The sequence below is a fragment of the Myodes glareolus genome, chromosome 27, assembly GCF_982192425.1.
Source record: "Myodes glareolus chromosome 27, mMyoGla1.1, whole genome shotgun sequence".
In the NCBI taxonomy this organism is placed as follows: Eukaryota; Metazoa; Chordata; class Mammalia; order Rodentia; family Cricetidae; genus Myodes; species Myodes glareolus.
The window spans coordinates 24,857,824-24,867,292 of NC_142052.1; positions in this window are offsets into that span (position 1 = coordinate 24,857,824).

Below are 9,469 nucleotides of genomic sequence, written 5' to 3' on the forward strand. Positions count from 1 at the left end.
TGTCACTATGTAGCCTGGTATAATATCCAGGATCTGACTACATAGACCAGACCAGCTTCAAACTCACAGAGATCCACCTGCCATTGTCCCCTGAGTGCTGAGATTAAAGGTGTGTGCTTCCACACCCAGTGCTTTTAAGGGTTTTTGTTCTGTGCTGGCTTCTTGCTGAGACTGAAGCTCACAGGTGCCTTAAACTAAGTATCCCAGGTGGAGCTGAGGGGTGGAGTGGGGGTGGAGAACACTGAGACTCAGCTGGGATCAGCAAAGATTAGAGTGGCAAGGTCAAAAGAGAATGCCACTAAATCAATGCTTTTTAATTTCTTTATTCCTTCCTCCTTGTTGAGAAGGAAAGGCGAGGAAGGAATAAAGAAATTAAAAAGCATTTTGCACTAGAAGTAATGAGGTCAAAACTCTGGCTCCGTGATGACAAAGAAGAAGGTAAACAGGGCTGGACCAGGACTTTGTATTTAAAGTTTGATGTTTGGTTTCAGTTAGGATAACAACCAGACTGCTGAACAGGCAGAGACAAGAAAACCCATTAGGGTGAAGCCCTGTGCCGCTGAGTCATCCTGGATGTGGACGCAGAGGAAGGCAGCCTTCCTCACAGCATCCTCAGCACCAACCCAATCTCGGTATACAGCCGTCAATCACCCCACACCGAAGGACTATGCCAAATGCTGTGCTCATTTTGTTGCCTGGATTTACCTTATTTAACTCTCATGATTGTGTGGTGTGTCTGTTATTGTTTTTATTTGAAAAACAAGCATACTGAGGCACAGATAGATTAAATACCTTTGCAAAGGTTATATATGCAATCGGTGGTAAAACCAGAATTTAAATACAAGTTGGGGGCAGGGGACAAAGCTGAGTATGACTGATAAAATCACTTGCTCTCCTATATCTTACATGGCAGCTCCTGCACAAGTGCATGGATCTCCAGCCATCCATGTGACTCTGCAGCATCATGTGACATTGGAGCATAGCTAAGGAAATTACTTTCTGGTGGGCACATATGGGAACAAAACCATGGAGCAAAATCATCCTCTACATCATTTCTGGAAGCCTAGGTGTCATGGGCTATTTGGACCCAATGATGCCAAGGGTTTCCCTGATGACAAATACAAGTTTCCAGTATTGCCTTATGTGCTGGTTAGTTTTTCTGTCACCTTGATAAAAAGTAGGGTCATCTGGGATAAGAAAACCACTATTAAGAAAATGCTTACAGATTAGCCTGTAGGAAATTTTCCTTTTCTTTTTCTTTCTTTCTTTCCTTTTTTTTTTTTTTTTTTTTTTGGTTTTTCAAGACAGGGTGTTATGATCTGCTGGTCTGGCCTGTCACCTGGTACCCTGTCCCTTTAAGAGACAAGCCCTGCCAACCCTCCCCCTCTTCTGCCTAGGCAAGAGGATTCTCCTGCCTCTTCCAGCCTGTGCTCTCTCTCTTTTTGACCCTCCCTCTTCTGAAGAGGTAACTACTCCCTCCCTCTCTCTCTTCTCCCCCCTCCACCTCTCTCTCTTCTTCCCCCTTCTCCCCTTTCCATATCCCCTTTCCCCTCTATAACCCACTATAGATTTCCCTGACACACACCTTTAATCCTAGTTCCCAGGGAGACAGAGGCAGGCAGGTCTCTGTGAATTCAAGGCCAGCCTGATCTACAGAGTGAGTTCCCATCTCTCTCTCTGCATGGCGTATCTGCCTGTCTCTCACCCACACGCCAAGGGGACCCCCCAAGACCTCAGGAGACCTGCCAAGGCTCAAGGGAAACTCTGAGGCCTTTGGGGACCCTCTGAGGCCTCAGATGACCCACCACAGTCCCTCCGAGGTCTCTGCAACCCTCGTGGGACCGCTGCCCCTCTTGGGACTGCTGCCCCTTATGGGACCCCCACCACCATGTGTTTTTAAAAGAATAACACAGGGTATCTCTATATAGTCCTGACTGTTCTGGAACTCACTCTGTAGATCAGGCTGGCCTTGAATTCATGGAGACCTGCCTGCCTCTGCCTCCCTGGGTACTAGGATTAAAAGTGTGTGTCAGGGAAATTTTCTTGATCAATATTTGATATAAGAGGAACCAGCTCACCATGAGTGGTATCATCCCTCATACTTATACTATGAGGTGGTCCTAGATAGTATAAGAAAGTAGGGTGAGCAAGCCATGAGGAGTAAGTCTGTAAGAAGCATTCCTCCACGATCTCTGCCTCAAGTTGTTGCCTGGAATTCCTGATCTAACCTTTCTTCAGAATGAACTGTAAACTATGAGATGAAATAAACCCTTTCCTCCCCAGAGTATTTTTAGTTGTGGCATTCATTACAGCAGTGGAAAACAAACAAAACACCTTGGGTCCACATGGAAGATATTTCATACCATAAGGAAGAAATGAAGACATGTTTGATTTGAAAATACTGTGGCATCCTCTTAAAACACAAATCATGGGATTTTTTATCTTTTTTAATCACTGTATAGCAGCAACCACACTTGTCTTAATCCAGACCTTTTAATTCTCGAGCCTCATGAGTAAGGGTCATGTGAGGTGCCATACGGAAGTAGACTCACCATATCCAGAGCTAATACTTTAAAAAAATTGTTGCACTTATTTCCATAGTTCTGTGTATTCATGCACTGTCCCAGTGAATAGCAGTCAAAGTCTACAAATGACACCAAATTTGGCAACAATTTTCTAAGTGTGTCTTAAAGTTACCATCTACTCACCATTCCTGACAACCTTGTCCAAGTAAGCCAATGTTCTCCCTCTATCTTTTTAATGTTATATGTATTGGTGTTTTGCCTGCATGGGTATGTCTGTGTGCCAGGTTTTCTGGCAGAAAGGGCAGGGACAGAGCTGGACCTGCCGGACATTCCCCTAGGGCTGAGCAGGATGGTGAGTGTTGAAGACCCAGACCTCCCCTCTGGCCACTGGGGAGAAACACACTGAGTTGGGAGCCTGTTGAAGCAGGATCTCATTTAATTGTATTAGGCAGAAATTTATATAGGATTGTGATGGGGGGTGGGAGTCTTGGAATGGGGTGAGGTAGAGTAAAGAATAAGGGCCAATAATATCCTGTCATGTCAGCGGTGACTGGGCAGAGGCAGGTTTAGGCCGGGCTGTCACACATATGTGGAAGTCATGACCAAAGACAGGTTTCCAAACTCAGGCTCAGGAAGTTACCCTGGGTCTCATGCCTGGGCCTCATGAGGCCCAACAACATCTGTGTACCTTGTGGGTTGGATTGAGAGAGAGCACCAAATCCCCTGGAACTGAAGTTACAATAGTTGCTAGCTACTATGTGGGTACTAGGAACTGAACCCAGGTCCTCTACAAAAACAAGAATAAGTGCTCTTAACCGATGAGCCCTCTCTACAGCCAGCAACATTCACTCTTACCTGTACTATGGCAAGACCTTTTAAACTAATCTTTTAGTCTCATATTTTTAAATGTCTGCTTATTTGTATGCTGTATATGAAGCATTTCAGAGCTGCTAGCTGCTTTCAGTGTACAGAAGCACTCAGACACAGTGTAGAAATTAACAGTCATGATGGTGTTTCGATAAAAGTTTGCCTACAGCAGCAAGTGAAGGGTCATATTAATCCTCAATGGAGCCCAAATGACTACAGTTATCTAGTTATCTGTAGACAACACAACACAGGCCATGTAGCTATGTCACTTCTCTTGAGAAATGTTTGACTTCTGATAATGCCATACAGCTATGAAATCTATGGGTTCTTGCATAAGAAAGCTGTGAACAATGCAAGGAACCGAGTGCAGAACACCCACCACGCAACGTGTCCTTCTAGGAAGAAAAGCATAAACCGTGATAGGCAGATACACTTGAAAACAAACACGAAGGGAATGCCCTGGCATGTCCCCATTATCTCTGCAGGAAAGGCAAAGGCCTGGCAGGAATGTTCTTGGCACTTTTTGCATAGCCAAAGATGATAAGAAACAAATATTCCCTTGCTGCACTTGTATTTGGTTAAGTTGTAAACATCTCACCAGTTTTATTTGCTTTAATGACAAAAATGAGACATTTGTTCGCAATACTGTTGAGCTCAAATGCACGGAGTCCTTGGGTTGCCCCCACGCAGATATTTGGCATTTCCATCAATCTGCAGAGTCTTACCCTTGCTGACTGGGGCCATTTGACAAAAACCTACTTTTGAAAGTGTCCTACAGGTTTGATCAGTACCCCCTGCCTACTGGGTAGCTTTATATATCACCAGTGTTGTAATCCCGCTCTCTCTCTCTCTCTCTCTCTCTCTCTCTCTCTCTCTCTCTCTCCCTCCCTCTCTCTCTCTGTCCCTCCTTCTTCTGAAAAGGTAACTACTGCCTCTCCCTCTCCCCTTTTCCCCTTCTCTCTTTTCTTCTCTCTTTCCTCTTTTCTCTGTCCCCCCTTCTCCCCTCCCCTCCATAACCCCTTACTCTTATACTGTTCCCAATACTCACTAAATAAACTCTACACCCAAGCTCTCTCCACATGGGTCACAGCGTATCTGTCTCTCACCCTTCCTGGTCTCCCACCCACAAGGGGACCTGCTGAGGCCTCAGATGACCTGCTGTTGCCCCTGGTGGGACAGGCCTCGGGTCACCCACATTTATAAATGATAACCACTCCATGCCTGGCACTTCATATGCCTGCAGTGCTAATGTTTCTACACAGCCTGATGATCCTAGTCTGGCATCTATAACCATGTCTTCATCTTGCTAAGTGTACTCTGTGCACACTTTCTCACCTGGCTGACTCCTGGCCCAGCCTCCTTCAAGAAGCTTTTGTGAGCTACAGAGGATTAGGTATCCCTCCCCTGTCTTGCAAGAGTCCCTGTTTGCCTTTGATGATGTTTTACCTACACTGGATCGCTGCTTCCTGCTGTCTCCATTACTGACCCCTGAGTCCCTCGTGGAAGGTTTTGTGTGCTATGCCCTACTCATTTTTGCAAACCTTAGCAAATATCAAAAAGTCTAGATAATCAATGAATAAACAAATGTTTAAACAAATTCACTAAAATGTTAGTTTATATAAAGGGATCGGTGACTATCCAGCATTGCTTCTCCCCGAACGTACTTTATCTTGTGCCCACACTATGTGAGTGTGCACCTGTACTTCTTGAATTTTAAATTCTATAAATATAAAAGTCATTCCCATAAAGTTGGCAGCAACCCTCATCAGAAATATCTAGGACCAGAGGTGTTTCATATTTAAGATTTTGTTTTCCAGATTTGGGGTTTCTCTGATTACTTAATAAAATATCTTTAGCTAGAACTGCAGCAAAAGCACAGAATTCACTTTGCTTCATGTATGATTATACACAGTTTATTGTAATTTTACACAATTTTCAGTGAGCCTATCCGATCAGTCACTTTCGGTGATGAGGTTCCCATGTGTAGCACCATGCCAATGACCTGAACAGTTTCAGATTATGGAGTCTGTGAGCAAATGCTTGCTTTTATGAGCATATTTTGACAACTGAGAACATTCTAAGCCTGCACCCGGGGAGGAGGGCTGGAGGTGGGTTGTGGGCAGGACCAGAGGTCCACACTCAATTCACCGTGGCTTTTCACCGTGGCTTTTCTTCAGACTCCTGCATTGAAAGTTATTTCTTCTCCCTCACAAGCTATGGATCCAAGAACATACTAGACACTATGGATGTTTACCCTTAAATAAACATAATTTATTCCAAAGATAAGATTTTCCTCTGAGCATTTAAATGTCAAACCTAAGTAATTCATATTACCTTTCTAAATGTTTCTATTTCACCGCTTTCCTTATGAGGTTTTACATTTAACAAAAGTAATATCTGTCACATGAACTCTAACTTACCTTTAGTATAATATCATTATTTCCATTTATTACACTGCAGACATGCATAGAAAAACCAATATTTGAATTCATATTGGAAACTAGAGGAAGGCTGCGTAGAGAAGACTGGGAAGCTGGGAGTAAAGCAGGCCTGGCTTTGGATGTTTCACTGGGAAATGCAGGGATATAGCTAAGCCTCCAGTTCTGAAATACGAAAAGAGGGGAAAATAACATTACATGGGTATGGCGGAAAAGTAATAGTAACAAATGACAGACCATAGGCCTTTTCCATAAACAACTATTACTTTTTTGTTCCATATCATCATTGCCATAATCTTCATCGATACCATCATTATTTACCTGTTGTTATTCAAGTTTGATAATTAGATTTAAGTAAAACAATACTATGTGGTGTTTTCCTCTGAACATAGCTGCACCTTCACCTTATAGAAATGATTGAAAACAAATGGGAAATAATCTTAAAATGGTATGTATAAATGATATTCGGGATTATTGTTCATTAGATATTCATTTGAAAATTTTGATTAATAACTTTAATATACAAGACAGAGGGCTAGTTGCTATGTGAGATACAGAAATACTGTAATAGGACCTCTACCTTCCAGTGGGTTACACTTTAATAAAGAAGAGACACAACTGGGTGTGGCAGGGCACACCTTTAATCCCAGTTCAATCTTTGTGAGTTCAAGGCCAACCTGGTCTATATAGTGTGTTCCGGGACACCAGAGATACACAGTGAGACTCTGTCTCAAAGACCAAAAGGAAGCAAGGGAAAAAACAGCAAACAGAAACAGGCAAACAAACAGTTATGGCAAATAAGATGAAATGCCATATACAGTGTAAAAACACAATTTTATAGGGATGCTTTTTATGTGTGTATAGGTGAAAATTTGAGAATTGCAGACAAAAGCTTGACAGCAGTCAACTTTATAAACAACTGTCTTTAGATATTTGCACTCTGTAGAAAAATCACACATTTGAAATTGGTCCCAAGATTTGCGACTTCAGACAAACAACAACCCAACACACACACTCACACACACTGAAACATCATCAGATTGTCATGTGTTTATGGTTTTGGAGTTTTGGGTTTATTGTTGAAATTCTTGTTCCTGTTTGGTTTTGTAGGGTTTTTTGTTGTATTTGGATTTCTGGCCGTCCTACAGCTAGCTCTGTAAACCAGGCTGGCCTTGAACTCACAGAAATCCATCTGTTTCTGCTCCTCAAGTGCTGGGATTAAACCTGTGAGCCATCACCACCTGACATGTATTTATGTTTTAATAATAGTTGCTGAATCCAAATGGAGCACATACATAATACATGTGTTAGATGGTGCACTCTGTATTATGACCAAACTGTTATGCGATGTCAGTCGGAAACAGTGATGGCCTGAAATTCCCACGGAGGCCACTGCAACACTCATCCTCACCAAGCCTTTCAGCCCTTTCCAGCTCCATACAGGGAACCGAGATGCATGTAGTCTCTATCATACCACACCTCTGCACACTGTTCCTCAGCACACTACACCTCTGCACACTGTTCCTCAGCACACTACACCTCTGCACACTGTTCCTCAGCACACTACACCTCTGCACACTGCTTCTCTGCACACTACACCTCTGCACACATCTCTGCACACTGCTCCTCTGCACACTGCTCCTCTGCACACTACACCTCTGCACACTACACCTCTGCACACTGCTCCCCTGCACACTGCACCTCTACACACTGCACCTTTCTTGATTCCAGGGAATTAAGACATGTGCATCACCAATTCTTTCATTCCAGAACTCTTTTTTTATTATTACTTCTTTGATAATTTTATACAACACATTTTGATCATTTTCACCCCACCCCAACTTTTAGGAGACCAACCCCAATTCCCTGCCCACCCAATTTTGTGCCCTTCCTACCTCCTCATCCCTCACCTCCCCCTCCTCCCTTCATCCATCAAGGTCAACTTCTGCTGCCCGTGCATTCTTAGCTGTAAGGCCTCACAACACTATCAGAGCAATACTTTTTTAAAAAATATATATATTATATGTGTAGGTGTTCTGCCTGCATATATGTCTGTGTACCACAGGCCCGCCTGTTGTCATGGAGGCCAGAAGAGGGCATCAGATCCCATAAACTAGAGTTACAGGTTGTTGTGAGCTGTCATGTGGGTGCTGGGAATAGAACATGGTCCTCTGTTGAGCCATCTCTCCATCTACAGAAGCAACTCTTAAAGAAAACTGGCTTTCCCTCTCCATGAAGCTTCCAAGCTCCAATATCCCCTTGCCTATAATAGAACTTCATGTCCCTTTCCTGTCTCCACAGTGGGAGGCTGCACAGGGTGTGTGCATGTCGTCTTACCTGCTGGGCGGTCACATGTACAGGCATGGCCTGTGGACAATAAACAAAAACACTAAGTGTTTATGTTCACAGAAAGTGAAGTTTGCTACAAAGAATAGAGGTGGATAGAAAGGAGAAGGGCATGAGGCTGAGAGCAAAGGGGAAGAGTAAAGACAAAGAGTTCTGGGATGGAGGCTTAAAGCTTCCCAATATTTAGAAATCAGAACAATAAAAAGCCAGCAAGGGATTCTTACCAGCAGCAGCCAGTGGGGTCATTTACACTGACTTCCCTCTACCCTTTCCTTATTTTCCCCAAGTATGAGTAACTTATTTATCAATAAATTTTGAAGATAACATGATAATAGATGGTCTCATTCCCTCTTCTTTGCCTGTAGGGAGCAGGCTGCCATAGTAAAGTCTGTGCTCCGCTGGCCGCTATGGAATGTCCCCAGAGACAATATGAGAAAGCCAGCAATGTTCTGTGCTTCTGAGAACTGGTGAGTAATTCTGCCTCATTCTGAAATTCAGTGCCGCATGGCTAATTTATCCACAGTTTTAAGCCATGTTTTCTCATAGTAGATTTACCAATAATAACAGTAATGATCTAGGTATGTCTACCTGCCTCCTTTGCCTTTTCTCCTAATTGTCCCAAAACTATAGGCAACAAGAAGACCCTGGCTCGTGAGGTCCCCTCAGAACCCAACATTCTAAGGTCCATTTCAGACATGCATCATTTGCAAGAGTACATTCTGCTCCGAGGAAAGTGCAGCTGTAGCATCCGCAGACCTGCCTAGCATGCCTAGAATGAAGAGTTTAGAAAAGGAAAGAAATTTTGATCGTGTATAAAGAACATTTTGATGGGAAAACTGAAACCCGAGCTTGAGCCTGGCAGAAGCAGAAGAGGAACTGCAGGTTGAGTCTCTGGACTCCCACATGGTCCAAGGAGGATTGCAGTTCTCAGCTAAACCCTACATTTATTCTGCCGCTGTTATTCCTAGAGGAGAAGCAGAACAGAACATTACACTGTCTTCCAGAAGGCTTTTCCCCAGACTCTCCCGTCATTCTCCACATATACACCCTAACTCATGACGTACTATATTATGATAGTATGCACATGTGTTGCTCACCCAATGATGTTACCTGGTCTTGGGGTTTCTATTGCTGTGAAGAGACATCACGATCACGGCAACTCTTATAAAGAAAACATTTAATTTAGGTTGTGGCCTACAGCTTCAGTCCATTATCATCATGGCAGGGAGCATGGCGGTGTGCAGGCAGACAAGGTGCTGGCTACATTTTGATCAGAAGGTAACAGGAAATGGT